General features: G+C 45.7%; 1 protein-coding gene and 1 non-coding gene across 2 annotated transcripts in view; both read left to right on the forward strand.

Annotated features, from left to right (window-relative positions):
* Ebf2 (EBF transcription factor 2) overlaps positions 1–25,033 on the forward strand; it is a 197,303-nt gene that overhangs the window by 15,577 nt on the left and 156,693 nt on the right. The window lies entirely within an intron of this gene.
* Positions 18,040–18,170, forward strand: LOC143267482 (small nucleolar RNA SNORA66). The gene has a single exon (XR_013042628.1). It is a non-coding gene; the product is annotated as a small nucleolar RNA SNORA66 (small nucleolar RNA).

The following is a 25,033-nucleotide window of genomic DNA, read 5'->3' on the forward strand; positions in this document are numbered from 1 at the left end:
CTCCCTACCTTGATTGCTCTAGAACCATACACCTATCTTTTGTGCGCGTGGTTTATTTTTATTTTATGTGCATGAATGTTTTACCTACATGTATGTCTGTGCACAACGGGGTACAGTGTCTGAGAGGTCAGAAAAGGGTGCTGGGTCCCCTAACTGGAGTTACAGATATTTATCAGCTACCATGTGGGTGCTGGGAATTGAACCTGGGTCCTCTGGAAGAGAAGTTACTTCTTTTAACCACTCAGCCATCTCTCCAGTCCCACACATCTATTTCTTTTATTTCTTTTTTTTTGTTTTGTTTTGTTTTTCAAGACAGGGTTTCTCTGTGTAACAGCCCTGGCTATCCTGGAACTCATTCTGTAAACCACGGTGGCCTTGAACTCATAGAGAGTCACCTGCCTCTGCCTCCCAAGTGCTGGGATTAAAGGCACGTGCCACCACCGACTGGCTCTATTTTCTTATTCTTATTTGAGTCCTCAGCATGCTTTTGTGAAGTTCTGAGCTAGGCCGACACCCAGGCCGGAAGAACTTGCAAGCATCTGCAGCAGTGAAAAAGTGTGTAAAGGGAGGACACCAGGTTCATGCATTTTTAGTGTAAAAGTTAAAATTCTTCTCTGGGAAAACACAAAACATGACAGATGTATTGCTCATTTTATGTTGCCTGCTCCACAGTGGTCTACTGTGACGTGGGGTTGGAGGGAGTCCAGTCCGACATGGTGGAGAAGGAGTGGCATTGAGCAGCTCTATGACAGCAGGGGTGTGTGGTGATGCATTGGGTACCCTAATAAACTTGCCTGAGGATCAGAGAAGCAGAGCAGCAGCCGCTGGTTCTTACCTCTATGAAATCCTCAGCCTAAAGAGAGTGAGTTCCTGTTTCCTGACTCCTTTCTCTGCCCTGTCGTATTTACTTCCTGGGATTAAAGGCAGGTGTGCTTCCCAAGCAAAGGCATGAGATCTCAGGTGTGTGCCACCACTGCCTGGCTCTGTTTCTCTCCTATACTCGATCAATCTCTTGTAGCCCAGCGTGGCCTTGAACTCCACAGAGATCCAGATGAATCTCTGTCTCCTAAGTGATAGGGTTAAAGTGTGTGTGCCACCACTGCCTGATCTCTGTATCTAATCTAGTGGCTGGCTCTGTCCTCTGATCCTCAGGCAAGTTTATTAGGGAACACAATCTATCACCACAAGTGGGAGCCGCTTATTAGATGGCTTGAACCAGGGAGCAGAGAGACTTTAGCCCAAAGTAGGCAGAGCTTTAGCCCTTAGGCCTGCCCCTACATTAGATAGTTAGGCGCCATGACACAGGGAGGTTCAAAACAGCGCCACCATCTGGTGACCAAGTGTTCAAACACACAAGCCTGTGAGGGAACTTTGATGTTCAAACAATAGCAGTGACACGTAATCCTCTCTGTGGTCTTCAGCTCTCTTTGGCTGTGAGGAACTGTTTGTAAATAGAAATAGCTTCCATTTGTGGTTTCTAGGAAAACTCTAACTCAGTCCTATTGCCACTGACTGTGTTCTCTTTAGACTCTCTCTTCCATCTGGACGTTTCTCTTGACTATCTACTGACACTCTGGGGTTGGACATAACCTCATAGTTCACAGGAAGAAAACTTTAGAGACAGGCTCACTAGTGAAGGGTAATTGGATTGGAATGTTCGTCACCCTTTTACATTTCAGCACTGTGTTGTCATCTACAAAGTTCATACTTGAGAACCTTGCAACTCTCTCTCTCTCTCTCTCTCTCTCTCTCTCTCTCTCTCTCTCTCTCTCTCTCACACACACACACACACACACACCCAACAAAACAACAGAAACCAAGCCTCACAACGCTTTGAGTAAGTTTGTCACTTTGCACTGGGTTGTCTTCAGAGCTCTCTTGGGGCACACATGCAGGGTAGACACATTTGTAAATCCACCCTTCAAAAAAGCCTCATAAAAAATTGGATGGATGCAGAGGGCAAGACTTTTTTTTTTTGAATCTTTACAATTTTTATTTACTTATTTATTGACTTACTGTGTGAGAATTCACAAGCTTCAGTGGACGTGTGGCGGTCGGAGGACTACACGAAGGAGCTGGTTCTCTCCTTCCATCGTGTAGGTCCTGATGATTGAACGCAGCTCATCAGTCTTGGCAGGAAAAACCATTCCCCTCCTGAGCCGTATTATTTGAATCTATGTAGGAGGAGCCCCCTCATACGTAACCAGGGAGGGTATGAAAAGAACATGTCCAACCCATTTCTCATGCACTAAACAGTGCCGTCTTGCCTGAGGGCACGCTTCTCAAGTATTTCTGAGCTCCCCTGCTGCCCCACCCCCAGGAGTATTGATATGTTTTTCTGTGTTTTATTTTTCAAGAAGCCACATGAACAACAGAATGATTGTGATTCAAAAAGTTTTCTCAAATAATAGCTGGAGTTTAATTGCCCACAAGGAGTTTTTGGGATATTTCCTTCCCTTTTTGTATGTTTGTTTAAAGTGTAGTAAAATATGTGTAACATGGAATTTACCATCTTTACCACGATGAAGATTGCACTTTAGTTAAGCACATTTTCACGCTCACTGTCACTGCTGCCCATCCATAGAGCACTGTCTAGTCCTCTGACACTACAACTCTGTACCCATTAAATAACTCCCTATTCCTTCCTACCCTGAGCCCCTGGTACCCACCTGTCTACCTCCTTAATCACATGTAATGGATTTGTACATCCCTAGGTCTTCTGTGATTAGCTTGTTTCAATTAGCACAGTATCTTCAGGGCATCTCCACATTGCAGTGTGTGTGTGTGTGTGTGTGTGTGTGTGTGTGTGTGTGTGTGTGTGTGATATGAGTATACATGCACGTGGAGACCAGAAGTTGAAAGTATCTTCTTCCACCACTCTCTATCTTATTTTTTTGAGATAGGGCTTCTCACTGATGTGGAACTCACTGACTAGCTGGACTGGCCGGCCAGCAAGCCCTAGGGATCCTCCTGTCTCTGCCTCCTTGTGCTGGGACCATAGGCACATGCTGCCTGCTCTAAGAGGCTTTTAATATGGATTTGGGGGATCTGAACTCAGGTCCTCATTCCTGTACAGCAAGTACCCTATTGACTGAGTCCCACAGTCTTTGTGTATTTGCTTTGAAATGAAGCTTTCTCCTCCTGTTATCTGGTAGGCATCCTTACCAGCAGCTGTCAGCTCTATCCCCCAGTTCCTAGAACAGCCACTTCCCATTTCTCCCTGCTTTGTAGACTACCTTCCTCCCTGGAACCTCGGCTTAGCTCCTGGTCCTCTGGCTACTCTTGCCTTTCCACCCTCTTGAGTGTGTCTCTTTCAGTTCAGAGTTTCTTGTGGGATAGAGGCTTTCAGAGGGTCACTGGGGGAGTGAAGCCCTAAGTGGTCTGTTCTGTGTGTTTGAGACTACATCCATCCTGGATGCAGGGGGCTATTTCCCTTACCAAATAAATCAGTTTAATCCTATTAATCTTTTCCAGTTGGTGGTATAGACTCTGCTTGCCCCTTTATCACAGAGCTAATGTTCTGGTCATTCTTGGACTTGAGCTCCAGATGAGACGTCTGCAAAGCCCCTGAGGCCAGTGCTCAGGCTGTGACCACTCCCTCCTTTTCCCTGGAAAAGGGCAAGTCAGTTAGCTTGGAATCAAATGATGCTAACCCAGTAACTAATGTTTAGCTAATATTTAATTGGTACTCATTGTGTGCTTGTCATTATGCAATCAACGTGTGGTAATTAAATAGCTTTAGAGGTTACTTAAAAAAAAACCCTCAATTTTGTGCAAGGGATGGGGCATCAATCTTAAGGAGTTGGGGGGGGGGTCACTTGGTCAAGGCCACATCATGAGTTTCGGTGGTAAAATCAGATTTTACTCCATCAGGTAGTGATGGAGATAAAATAGTTTGGTACAGTAGAGGAAAAATTGCCAGATTTCAGAGCCATTGAAAGCAGAAAGACTTGGAGCATGACAAGTAAGGACCCCTGATGGGAGCAGTGGAGCAGGAAGGAGGAGGGCTGGCAGGGGTTGCTGGCCTCTGCAACGCGTTAGCTGAGACTGCGTGAGTCACATTCACCTGTGAGACTTATGCTTAGATGTGGGGCTGTGTCAGTCCTCATTGTGGCCACAGAGACCAGGAACTGGGCCCCTAATCATCCACTAATCATTTATATAAGGGTCCAGAGGCCATGAGCTGCCTCTCAGACTCAGTTTCCCTCTCTATAAAATGAAGGGCATTGTATTAGTAGGTTGCCGTCACCTTCCTTTTGAAGTCTAACTTCTTTGGTTATAGCTGCAAGTGCAGATGTATGTTTTGGGTGTGACCGTCATTTGTGGTCATCAGTGATACTTATGAGGTCCTGACCTCTTTGAAGACGCCCTATCTCCAGAGTGGGAGACCCAGCTACTACTGTTAAGAGGCCACGAAAACTTGGCCTTGTACTACTTTTGGGGATGTGTGTGTGTGTGTGTGTGTGTGTGTGTGTGTGTGTGTGTGTGTGTATGTGTGTGTGAAAATTCCATACCTCAGGGAAGGTTCAGATTTTCTTAATTAAAAACCTCAACTATCTATTTGATTTGTGAATTCATCATTTTCTTATGTTTTCTAAGGAAACTTTTTGCTCTTTTCCCAACTCTTTTGGAGAACCACAGGTGGGAAAGGTGGCTCGGGAAGGGGGCTCTGCTGCCTGTGATGTAAAAAGAACATCACCTTAGGTTGAGGAACCTCCTTGGGTAACGACTTGAATCAAGGCAGAGGACGTGAATGAAGTTCCTTCTAGGAAGCAGTTCCTGGGATTGGGATATTGCTCAGCTGGGGGTTGTGTGCTTGCCAGGCATGCATGAAGTCCTGGGTCAGTCCTCAGCACGGTGTAAGATATTGTGGTGGCACACATCTCAGCATTTGGGAGGTGGAGGCAGGAGGATTAGAAATTCAGCTTATTATGGCTACATAATAAGTTCAAGGCTGGACCAGAGTACATAAGGCCCTGCCTCAAAAACAAAGCAAAAAAATGAAAATTCCTCAGTCACCTAAACTCCTCAAGGCTTAGTAGTGAAAAAAATCAATTAATTATATTAATTACTAATATCAACTGAATGCTTCTGATGTCCAAACCACTGCATAGACATATCAGGAGAAACAAGATGACAATTACTACGGCTTCTTTAGCCTGTATTTTTTCATGTGTATGAGTATCTTTCCTGAATCTATGTATATGTGCTACATGCATATTATATAGCCATAGAGGTCAAAAGAGGACATTGGATCCCTGGAACTAGAGTAACAAATGGCTATGAACCACCAGGTGCATGCTGGGAACGAAACCCTGATCCTCTGCAAGAGTAAGAAGTGCTCATAACCACTGAGATATCTCTCCAGCCCCTTGCTTTAAAAAACAAAACAAACAAAAAACATTTAGGACTGTGAGAACAAAGCACTTTCCTAGCACGTGTGAGAGCTCTAGGTTCAATCCCTAACCGCCCCCCTCTCTCTCTCTCTCATACACACACACACACACACACACACACACACACACACACACACACACACACAAACACACACACACCCCAAATCATGTACTATGAGGATACCTTCATGTATTTAATACAACTCAAAGGGAGAGGCAGTACTATTAACTCCAACAAATATCTTGCCAATCCTGGAACTGAGTCTTAAATGACACATGGGATCTGATATCCAAGAATAAGACCATAGTGAGGGACAAAAGACAAACACAAACAGGCTAAAAGATAATAAATGATCCCTATCTCCTAATTGAGATGTGACAAGTGAAAAGACTTTGGTAACAAAAACTGATATCTCTGAGGAGGCACAATCTGAATCAGGTCTTCACAAAGGGACAGGATTTGTATTTGGCCAAAAACCTAGGGCAGATAGCCTAGGAGGAAACAGAACATCAAAAGGAGAAGAGAGCAGACACTCAAGGCTGGTGTAGTGGACCAGGAGGTCACAGAGCAGAAAATGACAAATGACCTGCCATCTACTTATCGCTGAACACTGTTCAGTCTCTACCCGTATGTTTATGCCATCACAGAACCAAAACCACCTCATTAATAGCAAGGAGAATTTTGGGGGGATTCGTATGAAAGCATTGGGATGTTATTTTATTGAAAATAGAAGACATAAAGGATACTAAATTAGTTTTTTGTTTTTCGAGACAGGGTTTCTCTGTGTAACCCTGGCTGTCCTGGAACTCCCTCTGTAGACCAGGCTGGCCTCAGAATCACAAAGATCCACCTGCCTCTGCCTCCGGAGGGCTGGGATCAAAGATGTGTGCTCCCCCTCCCTGCCCCAGCTCAAATTAATATTCTAAAGAGAGAACTTGGAGAGTGGATTCGAAAATGGCGGGCGGAAGAGGCACTCACCATTAGAAAGTCAGCTGTGCCTGGTCACCCCAGTGTCGGTCACGGCAGGGGAAAGTCCATCTCTTTGCCTCTCCACACCCTCCTCCCCTCCCCTTCCCACCCCAAAGCTTTTCCTGATGTTGCCACTTGCCCCCCGTGAACACACGTCCCCTTTGCTCACCCAGCTTCGATCCCTTGCGAAGCGCTGCTGCTATACCATCTGGCTATCTGTGAATTTTTTAGTAGCCTGGATATTGGTGAGAAAGCAGAGATCCAAGTCTAGCATTCAAACCATTTCTAAGTAATTCTTTAGACAATGGGAAGAAAAGCCAACCTGGTTCTCCATCAGGAGGCTTCTTTCCTTCCAAAGGCTTACTTAATCTCCCCCATCAATTTCCAGTGAAATCTCTCCAGTCCGGCCCACCGGCTGCATGGATTCATTCAGAACAGACAGGTTTTTTTTTTTTTTTCTTCAGATTCTTTTCTTATAAGATTCTATGATGTGATCAAATAGATATGTTGTCAAGAAAGAGATGAGTCAGGATGAGTAAGAGAATAGGGCTCTGAAACTGGGCTGTGTGACCAAAAAGGAATCTGTATTTGTTTCTAGAAAATGTGTCTCTTCTCCAGCTTCTCTACCTGCCTAGCAACAGAAGTTGCGGACCTTGAAAGGATCATGATAAAGATAGCTGGGAATAGGGCCCAGAAGTAGAGGGCTTGCTTGGCATGGGTAAGGCCTCCAGTTCAACAGTCCCTCCCCCAGACCCCCACCGCCATACATTATGGCAAGATCACAGACTTACATTTCAGGGAAACTTTTAGAACTTCTAGCCATTGTGTGTGTGTGTGTGTGTGTGTGTGTGTGTGTGTGTGTGTGTGTGTGTGTGTGTATGTGTGTGTCTTTATTTGTGTATATCTGTTTTTGTCTATGAGTATATGCCTCATATGTGCAAGTAATTGTGGGGATCAGAAGAGGGTGATGGATTCCATTGGATTCCATGGAGCTGCCCAAGGTGGATACTAGGAATCAAATTCATGTCTTCTCCAAGTGCAGAAAACGTTCGATGCTGAGCCATCTCTCTAGCCTGCCTTTATCTTTATATGTGGGTAAATGGGCCTGAGTAAGTTCTTTTGGGTCTATTTTTGACTCTGCCAAGAAACTAACAGGTCACATGGTTGGGAGATGAGACATACATACCAAGGAGATGAGAAACATGTTGTCTATGTGACTTTGGGAATCGAGGACCTAGGATCTACCCACGAGGACTTGAAAGACTGTGTTCACATTGATCAAAATCTTGTAGGAATTGTTCTTTGAGGTTTTGTTTCTTCATTGATCTGGAGCTAAAACTGGAGGCTCATTTCTCAGAAAGGAAGTTAGGTGGTGAGAGCTTAATGTCTATGAGGTGGTTAGTATTTTTTTTTTTTTTTGTCAGCTTGATACAAGCTAGAGTTATCTGAGATGAGGGAACCTCAGCTAAAAAAAATGCCTCTATGTAAGACTGGCAAGCCAGCCGGGGGGTGGTGGTGGCGCACACCTTTAATCCCAGCACTCGGGAGGCAGAGCCAGGCGCATCTTTGTGAGTTCGAGGCCAGCCTGGTCTACAGAGCGAGATCCAAGAAAGGCAAAGCTACACAGAGAAACCCTGTCTAAAAAAAAAAAAAAAAAAAAAAAAAAAAAAAAAAAAAAAAAATACTGGCAAGCCTATAGGGCATTTTCTTGATGAATGTAGGAGGGCTCAGCCCACTGTGGGCAGTGCCATCCCTACGCAGGTGATTGTGGGGTGTATAAGGAAGCACAGAGGAGCAAGCCAATAGCAACATTCCCCTGTGGCTTCAGCTTTAGTTCCTGCCTTGAGTTCTTACCCTGACTTCCCTCAGTGATGTAGTGCGCCTTGAAAGTCAATCCTAAGAAGAAGTAAACCCTTAACTTCCCAAGTTGTGTTTGGTCATGGTCTTTATTACGGTGATGGAAATTCTAAGATAAGGTATTTGCATTCATCAGTTGAATGGCTGGACTCCTGGAAGGTGTTGTTCTAGACTCAAAATTTCCATCATAGGTACACTTTTATCTTCTCCCTCAAGATTACCAGGAAGGCAGAGCCGGGGGCAGGGGAGCAGCCCGGCAGCTTCTCCCTTATAACAAGACCTAGTGAGACAGAGATAAGGAATTCCTCATCCACAGATACAGTGGCAGGGATGGAGACATGTGCAGGGAGGGTTCCACTGGGTGCAGGCTGGTACTTCAAGGACAACAGATGTGTTTTAGGAGGCCCATACGATGCCGGGACTTTTCCAAAGGACGGCTCACGGGACAGCGGCGAGAGGAGGCTGGAACCACTCTAGCTTCCAACGCTCTCAGACCTGGCCCCTCCAGGAGAACCCTGAGATGGGTCTCTATGGAAACAAGGTGAGCTGCAGCTGCATGAACGCAGAGGGCTTGTCTCAGTTAGTTCACAGGTGTACACGACAAACGCTAAGCCACATATTGGCACCGTGCCCCTCCCGTATTTCAAGGGAGAAAACCCATCTCTAGATGAGTGATTTCACAAGTCAGGTGACAGGTCAAAGACTCATCTGGATCTCCAGCTCCCAGGACAAAAGCTGAGGTGACCTGTGTAAGGAGGGGGACCAGGGAAGCAGTGAGCTCCTTCAGTTATCAAATTATAATCCTCGATTATTAAACTTCCAACTGTACTGGAGGGCCAGAGTGTACACCACTTTCTAAGCATGCACCACAGGGCAGAGTCAGCATAACAGAGAATGTTCTACGTAGCCAGTTTCTTCTATGTCCAAGAACATTGCTTCTATCCTAGGCAAAAAGCATTTGCTTCATTCAGAATAACTAAGCGTAGTTCGATACAGATTTAGAACATGTGGGCTGAGGGCTTAAAGTGACAATTGGTCTTACAGTGTGGTAATGATCAGAGTAAACTTTGGTTTGAAGGACTGGTTTGAAGCCTCCTCTGCCATTCATTCATTCATTCATTCATTCATTCATTCTTTCATTCATATTTCCTTACTCTCATATAGTCTTGCAAATAAAACTATAGGATACCCAGGTAGAGCTGACTATCCTTTTTTAAATAAGATTTATTTATTCATGTATTTTTATATACACACCAGAAGAAGGAATCTCATCCCATTACAGATGGCTGTGAGCCACCATGTGGTTGCTGGGAATTGAACTCAGGACCTCCAGAAGATCAGCCAAGTGCTCTTAACCACTGAGCCATCTCTCCAGCCCTAGATTTGACTGCTCTTTGAGTAGGATTTTTTTTTTTTAAAGTGTAAGTATATCTCAATCAGACTGAAATTTCAGATAAACAATGAGGATTTTTCCTCAGTGTAAGTCTGACTAACACAACATCCCTAGGAAAGACTTACCCGAAAAATGATCTATTTGTTGTTTATTTCAAATTCAACAATTAAGCAGGCATCGTGTATTTTATCCAGTAACTCTAACAGAATCCATTTTATCTGAAGACTAGGAAAGCCACGTATGATTCCGCGTGTCTGTGGGGGAGGCAGGATGGCACATGACTGGTCCCAGAGCCTCTGAAAATCTTTTAAGTGTTTTTTTTTTTCTCTCCTTGTGTGTGACTAGCCACCTTCACCTTGTGTTTATATAGGAGTTGATTCACTCTCTGGTGATTTATTTAAAAGGGGAGAGATGACAGGATTCCAGTTTAGAAGTCCCTCCCCCTCCCCTTTCTCCCTCCCCCCTCTCCCCTCCCCCTCTCCCCTCTAACTCCTTTCCTCAGTTTCTTGTTCTGGACAGACATGGTTCCTCCCCTGCCCCCACCTCCAGCCTCTTCCCTCTTTCCTGTCCCTTCTTGGTGCCTTGTCTCATGCTGTCTAGACCCTGTTTTATGGACTTGTCACCTTTCCTGGATTGCTTTTGTTTAGTCCCCTGTCTACTTGGCCAGCCGGCATTCTGACTTCTCTAAAAGCCTTTGTTCCCCGTTCCCTGGGTCCCCTTCTTCAGGGCTTCCCACATGTGGGATTGTTTAGGCTCTGGTGATAAACGGCACAGACTAAGAGGTAAGGACGCGCCACTCTTCCCTGTTCCGTCCCGGCTGACGTTTGAACAAGAGCCAGACTTGACTTCTGTTTAATGCTCGGTCCACTTGACGGTCATCTAAGTCAGCCCAGAGTGCTGGACACCTCGGAGCAGCCAGATGTTAAGTCACAGGAGGCGGAGTCGTCACCCTTTCGACCCAGCTCCAGATCATACAGTGAACTTGGAAAATCTGGCTGAGTGTTTGATGCCATGTAGCTTCAACCCATGCAGAAGAAGGGGTAGGTGGCAGATTTAAAACAAAACGAAACAAAAGCCTTCTGCTTCTCTGCCGCTCTGCCCGCATCCCCACCTCTCTCTTTCCCCTCTGTTCCGCTGTCCTCCCGCCTTCTGTTTTAGGATTTCTCTTGCTGTTTCTCCAATGGTGCTTCCTTTCTGGTGGCAGATGTAACCTTTAGTCCCACTCTGACAGTCAACAATGTTTCTGTTAGGAGGTGGGCACGTGGCTCAGTGGTAGAGTGCTCGCTGAATTTGTACGGAATCCTGGGTTTGGTCTGTACTAGCGCTGCATAAACCCGGCATGATGGCAAGGCTTTCATTCCCAGCACTGGAGAGGTAGAGACACAAAGATCAGGGGTTCGAGGTTCTAGTCAGCTGCATGACCAGTTTGAGACCAGCCTGAGCTATGTGAGACCCTGTCTCAAGATGAAAGGGCTGAAGAGGCAGCTTAGTTGGCAGCACAGGTGCCTAGAGACACTTGTGTTGGCTCCCTGCACCTTGATGCCTTCCCCCTACATCTTCCTTTTCTTCCTTCCATTCTCCCATGAGGAATGAGACGCTGGCTTCACAGGAGGAGTCCTGATTATGACTCCAGGGTGCTGACTTTCTTTTCCACTGGTGTCCATTGGGCTTGTAAATGGTATTGGATCAGTGAGCCCATAATGAGACCCCTAAACCTAAACAGTGGAGGTCTGTGGGGACCTTCTTGTTCATAAAGCTTTGTCCCTGGGGAGGGATAGAGTCATTAGGTGTACACTGTGTTTAATATTTGGTCATGACAGGAAGCAATCATTTTCTATTTTTATGGTGGCCTTGGAGTTTTTTGTCTTAAAGCAATTGTCTAATTCCCATCAGTGAGACCGAGAGTAAATGAACTAGACAGTGAGGAAAGCCTTGTAGAGTTGGGGTAAACCTTCATTCATGCCCTTCCTCTACCCCTGTGCTCTACCCACGCTCTGGTGACCGAAACCTGTCTACCAACGGGGGCTCCATTCTTTTCAAAATTGATACTGCCCTGGAGACAGTTGCTTCCCCATTTCTTGACACTTACCCCATTAAAGCAAGTATTCTGAAGTAGGATATCCATGCGAACGACACCAGACTTATTCTGGCATGAAAAACAAAGCCCCAAGTTGAGGCAGGAGGCTTCCCCCATTTACATAGAGCTAGGCAGACCTGGCTGGGACACGGAGGCACTGGCAAGGCCATGGAGAAGTAGACCTAGCTGTTCCGGCCACATCTGTATGTTGACGGGAACCCACAGGTCACCCCAGAGGCCACAGGCCAACAAAACATCAAACTGAGGATGCCAGCCCACTCTGGTAATAGGATTTGCAGTTTCATTGTGTGCCAAGATTCTCTGAAGTCAGTCCTAAGGCCAACAAGTGGCTGAGCACTTGTTTTTTGCCTGAGACCTATTCTGCCTGTGGACTACCTCAGTCTTTTCAGAATTCTCTCCCCTTGTAGGGAACTAAAAATGGGGCTTCTGAGGCACACTTCTGGGGAAAGTCACCATTTACCATTTGTTTTGGATTTTGCCATCTGAGCAAAACTGTCATGCCGGGGCTGTGGGGTTAACTCTCAGCTGTCAATCAAACGTGATGACCTTGGGAAATAATATTGAGTGCTCCCTGGCGTTTGATGCTGCCCGACTTGTTGCCTATTAGAGAGTTCCAGGGACACTTAGGAAACCTTGGCCAGGAGGCTGACATCCCAGTTCAGGAAGTCTGGAGAAGGATCTCGCCATGCTGACAGTCATGCACGCCTCTTCTCTGAGGATGACAACCCTTTCCAGTGTTTCTGCTTCTTCACCACGAACTCTTAATACATACCCGTGTGGTGACTCAAGCGCATTGAGTGTGGAAGGAGATGCTGCCTTTCTGTCAGGAGGACTAAAATGAAGTACGGGGTTTACCCACCGAGGTCCTCTTCAGTCTCTAAGCACACCGGAAGTACTTCAGACCACACTTCCTGCCTTTCCTCACAGCGCTTTCTTTGTTGGCTCTGTCTTTCTCTCTACTCTTTTCTACTAATTTTTTCATTCCCATTCATCGTTATGTGGGGCTTTCCTGTCTCTACCGTCTGTCTTTCCCTCACGGAGTCACAGTGGACGTGTCTGAGAGCAGACGATGAACACGGTTAACCTCGCTTCATTCTTCTATTCCTCTCAATGGTTCGTGTGTTTGCTCCTGTGAAAGAATAAAGGAAGAAGAGAAAGAAGAAGAAGAAGAAAAAAAAACTTTCCCAACCTACGAGTTCCGTCGTCTCCCTAGGGAATCCTTGTTTGAATCTTTGCTGTAAGATTTTTTTTTCCCCTCTCTCTATGAAGTACCAAAGAAATAATTGCCTTATCGTTAACAAACAGAACCTGGCTCTTATCACCCCGCACCCCAGAGCCTTGGTGCGAAAGTTAGGCTGTGCCAAGTGCATGCATTAACCTGATACGCAAAACCCCCTTTCAAAGCCGGTCCTTGGAGGATGCTCATTGAGGGCGTTTTTGTCGAGAGGTGGCACAGAAAACCACTTCTTATGGTGCTGGGTGCCAAAAGAGATTGGCTGGCGTTTACACCCCTTACAACAAAAAAGAGTGCATTTCTCTTTGAGGAACATTTTCAGATTGTTGTAATTGTCACTGGCAATGAGCGATCCTTGGAACTTGAGTCTTACTGTGGCCTCACAGGAGGTTTCACGCTTCCTTTGGCACAGGGGGATTTTGGGTTCTGTGGGTGAGCTGCGGCCTGTGAAAGCGAACGGATCATAAACAGGACTGGTCTGACTGCCCACTTGGAAGGAGGTGACACGGCTTGGAACCCTAGGCTAGGCAGTCGGCGTGGACTCTGGGTTTGTTTTTGGAGCCACGGCGGCCTCCCCTGAGGGCTCATTTGAATCTGGTAATAGCCCCTGGGCTCTGACCTGTTTGTGTTGTGTTTTATAAAGAGCCGCCATCTTCCCCTGGAACCTGAATAGGCTGTGATGTCTTCCCTCCACTAGATTGATGGTGTCATTTGCCAGAAAACCCATTGTGGAAGCTGGCCTCTTTCTGTTATGATCTATTGGATCAGTACCACCTCTGGTACCATTTGGATCTTTAAACAAGGTAGATGTAGAGACCACAGGGAGACGTGTGCTTCAGGGTCAGCTTGAAAAAAAATTTCCCCCTATTGTGGCTTTTTCTTTTAACACAAAATAAGTAAATAAATAAATAAAACCCACAGCAAACCCTAAAAAAGATATATGATGTTCCATCCGTACCAGATATGACAGCAACTCTCCAAAGATCCTCAGGGAAGCTTTTGTTTGGGGTGGGAGAGATCTTTCGCTGAAGCATTTCCCAGCATTCCTTCCAAACATCTGGCTCTCTCATTTTCTCTCTGACTTCTGTGTCTTAAAAAAAAAAATAACTCCACTACTGTCATTATTTTTTATTATTTTTAACCATTTCACTAAATGTGCTGAATGGTGATCTCTCATGACATCCTGTCTAAAACTTGTTTGACCTTCAGAAGTGATGACCTTAACCAGTTTTTACTGGCAAGTGTCCTGACTTTATTACTCAAGAGACAGTTTATTTTTGTTCCAGAGAGAGAGAGAGAGAGAGAGAGAGAGAGAGAGAGAGAGAGAGAGAGAGGGGGGGGGGCTTGCTTTTCTAGAGATCAAAGAAAGGAGTGAGTAGCTCCTCAACCCATCTTGATGCTGGAGCAAACATTTTCTCCTTCTCCACCCAGTTTTCTTTGTATTCCTAATGTCCTTATAAATAAGCAAGGTGAACCCTCACCATACCTCCTATAGCCACATGTCCTTCTGAAAGCAACTGGGTCCTTTTCTGTTTGCAGTTTAAAATTGTCTAGTGGAACGATTGAGTTGTTTTCTCTTGCTTAGCATCAAGGCCAACATGACTAAATGGGAACCAGGGATGGGTGGATGAAACCAGGAGGGTGCTCTGGGGTCTAGCTTCCCTGGACATAGGTCTGAATTAGAAGGACCAACCAGGCTGCTATTTATCCTTTGGACACTCCCCACCCCTGGTCCCGCTCACTAAATAAAGAAGCAGGCTGAGTAGTGCGTAGTTAGTGCACACTGGCTAAACAGGCTCCCAGGTGGAATGAGTATGAACACATTGCTGCTCTTAGCTGGGGTTGGGGGGAAGATACTGAAGAGTAGATAGGAGCTGGGCTGCCTCCCTCCCCCTGCACTAAAAGGCCAGTTTTGGTTTTCCAGAATTATGAATCTCAAAGACCTTCCACCATCAGGAAAAAAAGAAGGAACGTTCCGATGTAGCCTTTGACCGGGAAATGGAATAATTCCCTTCTAGGTGTGTTGGGAAGACTATTCATGCTGTGATGTGGAGCATTGCTTTTGGTGTAGTCTAGTGAGGCTAGAGAAGGAGGCTTCCTTTGATGGCAGAGGTCCCGAAGGCACTGTAGTGTAGACAGGGGCGTGTCAATCCAGAGCTAGGAACTGCGGTCTACCACTGGCAGACACGCACCTGTTGTCGCTGGCCCAGGGTCCCGTGGGTGGAGGATTTGCCGTGCACACAAGAGCTGTGATGAGCCCGGCCGAGGGCTTGACCAAGTAAAGCTTTAGAAGCAGCTTCCTTTCCTGGTATGCTGGACTAAGGAGGGAATCTCCTCTCTATTTATATATAATTAAAGGTTTGGCTCGATAAAGTATCAACAAATCACTTTGTGGCAAGAATGGTTGCTTTATCAGTGACAGGCTCAGATTTATTCTTCATGTTACCCACCCCCTCCCTCCCAACCCTACCCTGTATCTTTGCCGGCCCATGACCCTAAGTTATTGAAGGCAGGTGACACTGTTGATTCGGCTGCCCGATCAACTGCTTCATCAAGCCAAAATGTGTAGTAAGAACCCGGGAAGGCTCAGTGCTATGGCTCTGCTGGGAGACAGGAAACCCGCGAGCTTCTGGGTAAGGGTGGGAGGCCAAGGCTCTGTGGCTGGCAGAGGTAAGCAGCTAAGGGTGTGTGTGTGTGTGTGTGTGTGTGTGTGTGTGTGCGCGCGCGCGCGCGCGCCTGCCTGCGTGTGTGTAGTTCAGAGGCCAACAGAGTCTCTTGGTAGGACATGGGGCTTGTGCACTAGGCAAACTGGACAGTGACCCTAAGGGAACCATCTGCGTCCACTTGCCCAGCACAGGGACTGCAAGTGGGCACTGCCATGCTTAGCTTTTTAACGTGGTTGCTGGGGATCAAACTCAGGTTCTCATGCTCACATGGCAAGCGCTCACCCTACCCACTGAGCCATCCTCCCCCACCCCACGTGTTCTGAGTCCAACCCAGAGTTATCTGGGGCTTTAAGAGCTCTCAAGACACCTCGCATACTTCTGAGGTTCCAATTTAGTCATTAGTCCTGGGAGCTTCGTGGATATTGTTTGTTGCTGGATTATTTGCCTTCTGTGGTCAGTTTTATTTTCCTGACCCACCCATCGCAAAACAGAGGTCAGGGCGGCATGACCTTTCCCTGGTGGAATGGACTGCTCAAGGAGTCACATGGCCAAGTTTGTATCCGGGGGTCCACATTTGTTTCTTCCACTCTTTTAATCAGAATGCTCATTTAATTCTATCCCAGCACCTGTTCAGCAATTAACACCCTCCGATTTGCATCTTACCCTGACATTTGCTATCTTTCCAATTAGTTTTTATATCAGTATAATTAGGTAGGGTTATTACAGTGCGTCAAGCAGGGTCATGGTTATTCCCAAGCCTTTAAGCGCTTCCCCAGATTTGTTTAGGGAAGCCACTAAGGGCAAACAGTGATTAGGATCACTGTTTTTCTTCTTCATTCAGATCAGGAGAAAACTGTTTCCCCATGTGGCTCATGAAAGATCAGGGAAATATGTCAACCTATAAGAATTAGTATTATGTAGTTCATGACTTTTGGGCAAATTTACAGAGGATTATAAACAAGGTACATAAGGTGGCTATACCACAGGCATTTCCTAGGCAGGGGCCAAGGCAAGGTCCTCTCTTCACCTGCTTTGGGTATCAGGGGCAAGGGCAGAAGGAAAATGTCAGGGCAAATGGAAACTTCTGAGGTCAGCTTGTCAATGTGTGCATGCACAGACTTGCAGGGAGCATGCGGGGAGAGGGAGAGGCATTTGACCCCCCCTAATTGTGCAAGGGGATTAGAAAGGGCAATTCCAAAACTCAGCTAGTATCTCTTCTGGCTTTAGCTCAACTTTTTAAGTTTTAAAATCCACTTTGAGGGTATGGAAGAAACCAACCCCCAAATGTCTACCGATACAAAGTCAAGTTAGGGGTGAAGGCTTTGGTGGAGCCTTTGTTGCATCTACTAATCGGATTCTGGATACTGACCAATGCTTCGTACTCTCTGTAGGCAACCCACAATATGGGTTGGAGGGAATGTGCAGAATGAAAACTCAGGTTTAAATGATATTCCAATCTAGTAACAGATTGCCCTGCAGTATCTCATAATGTGTATGGTATTTCTCCATATATGTCAGAATCAAATTCCTAGACTATTCTCGTGAGTATATGTATATTACTTAATTGCGTAGATCAAATTCCATTTCACACCACACTGAAATTTTGTAATTTTTTTTGTTTTGTTTGTTTTGTGTAGTTTTGTTTCTCTGTGTAGTTTTGGTGCCTGTCCTGGATCTTGCTCTGTAGACCAGGCTGGCTTCGCCTGGCTCTGCCTCCCAAGTGCTGGGATTAAAGGCGTGTGCCACCCCCGCCCGGCTGAAATTTCTGAATTTTTAGAGTTGCTAATCATTGGGAACAGTTGAGAACTTTGCAGTCTTTTGGACAAGCATATGTTTGGGGGACCTTTCTTCTATTTCCGGGGCTCAAAGGCAAGAGGCTGCTGAATCGGTAGATGTCATAGCTATATCGGAGGCTGAGTCTGCTACAGTTTGTTGGAGAAACAATGTCATGATTGATGGGGGATGTAATAATGCCACAGTCCTTGGGGAGAGAATTTTACACTGTCTGGTTTCGTATCGACAAGATTTTCTTTTACCTGCATTCAGGATCGCGTAGTCTTATCTCGTAGTGGCTTGCCTTGGTGTTTTTTAATAGTGAGTAGAAATGTGATTTTTAGGTAGCGCTTATCAGAAAACCCAGGGACTCAAAATGGTCCTGAACGGAGCACATCTGTTTATTATTTGAGTGTGTGTGGGTGTCGGAAGTGAGACATCCAAGTTCTGCCTGGGATTGCTCTGAAGCTCCTAGCACTGAGAACAACAGGAAAGTGATGGTTGGTTGGAGAGAAAGAGGGGCGTTGGACCCACGTGACACAGCGGATGCTGCTCCCCACCAACTTGATGTTTCTTCCTCGCCCGACGTGTTTAACGTAGCATAGACGTCCAGCAGCTATCGCCCACAGCAGGGTTAAAACCCTTGGGCAATGTGCAAACTCGATCACTAGCTCTGCATAATGTGGCAGCGCTAAGGGAACCAGGTTTGCTAGAGCAATTGTGGTGATAGCAATGTACCAACCTCAGAAACTACTGAGGTGCCCATTGTGTCCCAGAACAGTTCTGCTTGTAAAAAGCCGGGCGTGGTGGCGCACGCCTTTAATCCCAGCACTCGGGAGGCAGAGGCAGGCGGATCTCTGTGAGTTCGAGGCTAGCCTGGACTACCAAGTGAGCTCCAGGAAAGGCGCAAAGCTGCACAGAGAAACCCTGTCTCGAAAAAAAAAAAAAAAAAAAAAAAGAGGAAAAAAAAACCCTTGGGCAAGCCAGCCAGGGCTCACAGGGGCAAAGTGGGCGAGAGAAGAATCAGAAAAGGGTGTGGCAAAATGTGGTCTGGTCTGGGAGAGACACGAAGAGAGACACAGCTCTCTTTCCTTTCACCGTGATTGCAGCGGTAAACGTGAACAGGAAATCTCATTGGTTTTTTTGAGTTTACTGTGTAACTGGGACACTGCATTTTGATGTGATGTACTGGCCCAGTGTCTTTTGGGTCTCTGTTTCAACACCACTTCAGTGACATATTAACTAATCCAGTACTTCCCAACCCCCCTTCCTGACTTAACGTTTTCAACACTTAAAAAATTATTTCTAGTCATGGGTATGTATGTGTGTCTGTGTGTCGGTATATGCGTGTGAGTGCAGTGCCCTCAGAGGCCAGAGGCATTGACTCCTCTGGAGCTGGAGTTACAGGAGGTTCTAAGCCACCAGATATGGGTGCTGGGAGCTGAACTTGGGTCCTCTGGAAGAGCAGTAAGTGCTCTTAACTAATGAGTCTTGTCCCTGGCTTCCCTTACTTCCCTTCTTTTTTTTGAGACAGGGTCTCCCTGTGTAGACCCAGAACTCACTATATAGACTAGGCTGGCTTCGAACTCACAGGGGTTCACCTGCCTCTGCATCCTGAGTGCCTGGCTCAGACTTTAAAAAAAAATCAACCAACTAATATGCACAATATTTTACTAACTTACTCCTTGTCGGTTTTCCCTCCCTGCCTCTCACTGCTATGCTGTGAGAGGACAGTGACTCTGGCTTATCCTGGACGTCTAGAATAATGTCTTTCACTCAGCATAGGTATCAGCGACATTTGCATAATGGGTAAATAACAGAAGGCCAGTACCATGGAGCACTGTTTCTCAGCAAAAGTCGGAGGCACAGGGCTACTCGGAGCTCACACAGCTTGTTTGCGGCAAGGAGGCAGGGACATTTCTTCTCATCGTACGCTTCATCAGCAACACTTGTCGGGAATCTGGCAAGCACCCCAAATGTGGAAAATGTCTCAGAGCCATAGTGTACATAGGGACATAGGTCAGGGACAGGAAGGGTAGCTACGCCCATTGGTGGAAATGTCACAACCTTGTCTTTGACTTTTGGACCATGCTTCATCTTAGTAGGAGTTCATCTGGGAATGGAAACAGGGTAGGGAAGGGGCCTGAGTCACATGAAAGGCACAGTGCGGGGAGGAGAGGATGAGTGCAGAGGAGAGAGAGAGAGAGAGAGAGAGAGAGAGAATGAGCACAGTTAGTATCAAACATTTTTCCCTGTTTTTGAGACAGGTTAATGTAGTCCAGGGTGGCCTCAAAACTCACGATATAACCGAGGATGATGACCTTGAACATTTTCAATTCTCCTGTCTCCATTGAGTGCTGGGATTGTAAGCAAGTACCGCCACACCTGGCTTATGCAGAGCTCGGGATGGAACGAGGGCTCCAAGCACTCTGCCTGCCGAGCTACACCCCCAACCCTCAGACTTTCAGTTTAAAGATTAAGAAAGTTTCCCAAGTATTTTCGGTTAATTATCTCTGGCTACATTTTACTTCGTATTGCTTCAAATCTCTGTCTTCATATACGTTAGAACATAATTGCTGTAATGTTCCTAGCAAGACAGATGTTAACTTTAGCACTCATATTTATATCTACCGAAAACAGGGCCGCCTTACATGGAGAGGAAGTTTGGGAGTTGGTCTATGGCTTCTCCTCTCTCCACCCTTTAACTTCAAGTACAAAATTAAAGTCCCATTCCTTTAACCAGAATCAGTGACCCAAGACCTCTAGGAAAATGATATGCTTTCGAAGATATGGAAGAAGCAGAAAAATAAACAGGCTCCAAGTTCCCTGCTCAGTCCTGGACTCCAGCTTGTGAAGGTGATGAAGTTGCTTTCTTCACTCGCTCCTGAGGCCTTAGCTCCCTGGGGTTCCCTTTGCAAAGTTCCCACAGTAAGGTGAGATAGAGTGACCCCCTGAGGACAGGGCTAGGAGAGTGACCCTTGCCTAGGCATCTGTTTATCATTGATGCCACAAAGCTTCTAGCCACGCATATGTCCCAGAAATAGGATAACACATAACTTTAAGAAACAAAACAAAACCCACCACCCAAACGCCTAACAAATGTTACTCTCTTTCAAAGATTGCTACTGTGCTTGGAGGCTCCTACCAGGGCAGAACACAAACTGAACTCGGTTCTGGCAGGGGTCCTTTGAAGGGTGGTACTGTCCCGTGCGTTCTCATGTGTCCTTTTATTAAAGACTTGCTGGGAGGGTGAACATCATGTTAGCAGATGCCTCTGTCTTTGGCATTGCTGCGTGTGACATCATGAAGAGGAATATCAGATTATTTATCATCTATTTTTTTGCCAGTGTTTATTTATTATTGCCACTGTCCAAGAATCCAAATGGTGAGAAGTAATCTGGAGAGATGTATTATTTATGGAAACTATTATAGATAAGGACAGCATTTAAGGACCGGCTGTCTGTCCGTCTGTCTACCCTCCCCTCCTTCCTTTTGTGTGTATTTGCATGAACATGCTCGCATAAGATACATATGCAAGATACATAGAGAGCAAAGCGGACAGGCTAATTTTATGCATGGACCCATAGGCACGTGGAAGTTTCTGGAACGCGCAGGTAAAGAGCGGCCCACTGATGCCGACTTGAGTCCACAGCGGATGCTTCTGACATCTCTGCAGGCATCAGAGAGTGTTCTCAGCAGTGCTGTGCCCTCGGATACAGAGAAGGCATTCCAAGATGTCATAAATAAATAAATAACATTTGCCGTTGTTTATAAATCAATTAATTTGTAAGTTGAAAGGTCACGCCAAATATTTAGAGCTCTCGGAGGCAGCTCTCAAGCTGCACCACGGCGGCCCGGCAGCAGCTGTCAGAATCCTGCTCTCTCTCCTGCACTCAGTCCCACGTCGCTGGGTATTTTCTACTGGGAACGGGTGACCGCTTGATTAGTCGCTACTGGGTTTTGTTCAAGGGAGGGCTCTGCATGGTTGCATTTTAACACCTTCTCCACTAAGCAGGAGGCCAGCACAGGGTGCTAAATTCCTGTCTGTGGCTGTCTGTGAAATAAATCTGTGTTGTGCCGTTCCAAGCTGTCAGCAGTGGTTCGCCCTGATGGGCCCCTGAAAGAAGTTTCCTTTTGGTCTGTGAAACAGTGAGCAGCCACTAGGGAGCTGTCTTTAGCTCAGATTTCAGAGTTAGCTCATTAGACCAATAACAGTGGGCAACTCTCTTAAACATAGTCACAAAGTTATATTAGAAGAAGAGGGAAAATCGCCACAGCCGTACAGTGCCAATATTTGGTTCCCTGCCTCCACTGGAGGGAGGGGCTTCATGACCTTAGGATCCCTTTTCTTCTGGGTCTCCCCGCTTTTTTTTCTTTTCTGATGTGTAGCCTATCCCTGAGATGAGTTTATTTGCAAATATAGTCTCTTTCCGTGTCCTGGCTAGGCAGTATCTCTGATCTATTTTCTTCATTTCTCCTTAGTGGGAATCTCAGCCAACAGTATCTGCAGTCGAGGGCGTCCAATAAGATGATTATTCCATGTTCTGGCTTTTCTTCTTGTTCTTCAAATGCATGTTTTCCCTCTTGGCTTAGGAAGTCAGCAATCTCCACAGATATTTATGTGAAATTCATGAAATGAAGCCAGGAACTAAATTTCTGAGTGGGGTGTTTCCCTGTAAACCAATTTGGTTCTCTCCTCCATACTTAACTAGTTTAGCCTGTTGGTTTACAAACACTTTTGAATTTCTACTCCTCTGAGCCGCAATTGTTACGGGCATCATCACCAGACTACAAGATACCTCATGGATGTGATTTATAAAGAATCTCGGAAACTTTTAATTTAGGACGTAGTTAGTGTCTCTCCGACAACCACAGCTGGCCGAGGCAGCGCCTAGGATATCAGAATCCAGGAAGCCAGTGTTTCACATTGCTTAGCTCCTGATCTAGCGATGCCTACCATTGACACAATTATTTTTGGGTTAAAGGCTTCAAAATAAAATTTAAAAATCTATTTTTTTTGGCTGATGGATACTAAGTAGGTGCTTTCTTTCTGCCCCCTGTGGTTATTTATCACTGTGACCTGTGACCTGATTTGTGTCTGGCAATGCCGGTTTTACAGTTCCGAATAGATCTGCTGCAGAATTCCCTGGTGCTCTCTTCTACGGCACACTGAATACATTCATCCTTGGCGTCAGCTCAAAGGTGATTCTATTCTTTGTGGGGGGAAAAAAAATCCAAAAACCAAAAATCTACAACTTGGGCAAACTATGTTGAACCATTGTGAAGAATTCAAGGAACAGGAAAGAAAGAGCAAAAAGCTTTTTTTTCTTCTTTTATGACAAATTCAGACTCCCATTTCATGTATTTTTTTTCCCCCTTCTTTTGCTTCCACTCACGGGTAACTTAAAAATGGCTCAACTTGAAATTTTCCATGTGTCCAGGGAAAGCTCCTGGGACTACTGAGGATATGTAGGCAGGAAGCACTTCAGAGTGTGTAAGCAATCCAAAAATTGTTTTCAGTTTTTAAGCATGCTATATCAAAAAAAATCACAAGCATTTTGGCGTAAAAGCTTTGGGTCTACAACTTCATCCACATATACTGTATGCTATTGTTCTTAATTTTTCTCACTTTTAATTGATTTTGGGAGGTTGAAAAATCCGACCAAGACTAGCTTGGTTATTTTTGGGGTGGCCAATAAACTATGCATTTCCACATAGAGTAACTCCCCATGCTCTTTCCAGTTTAGTTTCTAAGAAAACAAATGTCCAGGATGGGAAGAGCAGAGCTGATAAGATGCTGTGGATTTAATATTGGTGTTAAAATTTCATATACTTAGGGAAAAAAAAATCAAGTCTTGATTCATAGCCTAATCATACTTAGTTGGTTTTTAAACAAGCGATTTGTTTATAAATTCATTTATCTCAATGTTTTGCTGGCTAACATGTCAGCTGATGGGCTGGATGCCTCCGTGAGGTCCCCGGTTACCCTGATCTATCTCAGACTGGTTTTTTGCTCTTGATTTGTTGCTGGAACATAAATTTAATGGCCACGGAGCATGACCTTTCTAGATCTTTCTCAGCTGACACTTTCACAATGGTAAAGACAGAGCACGTTTTGCAGTATTGTTGCTCAAATGCAGAAAGGAAAGGGTGTGAAGTGGAATCCAGGAACCAGAAGGAAGAAACGCGTGCATGGCCACGTTAGGGACCTCGTGATTTTCCACAGAGTTCCTGAGCGTATGAACTAGGAGAGGAGAGTATGTTGTAAATACTACTTGGTAAAAATAGACCTGCAACCGGGTGTCACTCCAGTCCATCTTGTATGCTATTGGTGAAAGCTAATATTGACCTCGAAGATCTCCCAGGCCCTGCTGGTCATGATGATTACATTGGAATTTGGGACAGAGTGTCCCAAGTGCATTCAAATATTAGCCTCTGTGAACAGCCCAAATGTAGGACGTTTGAAACTGTTTCACGTGGAAACTATGCGGCCATGTCTTTCTTTTCAGGGAAAACTGCTGAATTATCTGGTAAGATTATTATATTATTATTATTATTATTATTATTATTATTATTATTATTAAGACCTGAGATGTCTATTTTCAAATTAAACAAGGCTGGGCTTGATGTGTTGTTGGGAGCTGCTTTCTCCATGGTGTGTGTGTGTGCACTTGCAAAAGCTGCAAGTATATGGGAAAGTGATGATTTTTTTTTAGGGGTCCAAGATCTGATTGAGATCCAGGGTCCCAGTACATTCTCAGTGTTCAGCCCAGCTCTCACACTGTGGCTCCATGGCATGCTCTCCTACTGTGTCTCAGGCTTTTCTGGAGCCCCGGGCTGACCTTCTTCTCATAGCACACTAGACTGGTACTTCTGTCTCCTCATGTCTCGCTTGCCATCCATCTCTTGACCACACCTGCTTTGAGCTTATAAACATTTTGAACTTTGTATAAATGAGCTCTGGACTAGCTGCTTTTCAACAGACAACTCCAAGGAGGTGGAGAACAAATCTTATCCCATGGTGTAGGACCACGGAGAGAAGCAAGCCTCATCTCTGGTTTCCCATAGGAATTGATAGGGAAGTGAGTTTCTGAACAGAGGCTGTCAGAGACCACGGGGTGGGGTATGCCCTGCCCTTCATTCAAGGTCGTGGAGCGAGGCAAAGCAGAAGCCTGGACACAGCCTGGTGACTTCTCTACTCACCAGGGCTCTCACCCCTGCTCTGTCTGCTTCAATAACACCAGAGCTGAGGCGCTGGAGATGCAGCTCAGTGGAGAAGATACGTTCCTAGCATGCACAGAGCCCTGGCTTCCATCCCTTACATCAAATCAAACTGAGCATGCTAGTGCATGCCTGGAACCTCAGCACTCAGAATGTAGAGAGAAGTTCAAGGTTATCCTCAGCTACATAGTGAGTTCAAGGTCAGCCTGGGCTACCTGAGACCCTATCTCAAAAATAAACAATAAGATGAAATAGTGAGACGTGTGGGAGGAGAAGTGTCTAGATCACAGGAGAAACCTTCACTGAAGAGGCAGGGCTCCAAAGAGCTGGAAGGGGCCACAGATCTCTCTGATATTTCACTCCTGGTAGAGACTATTTCTTAAGGCAATCAGTGTCTTTGTATTACGGTGCCTACAGGAACCCGC

Source organism: Peromyscus maniculatus, chromosome 9 (genome assembly GCF_049852395.1).
Source record: "Peromyscus maniculatus bairdii isolate BWxNUB_F1_BW_parent chromosome 9, HU_Pman_BW_mat_3.1, whole genome shotgun sequence".
In the NCBI taxonomy this organism is placed as follows: Eukaryota; Metazoa; Chordata; class Mammalia; order Rodentia; family Cricetidae; genus Peromyscus; species Peromyscus maniculatus.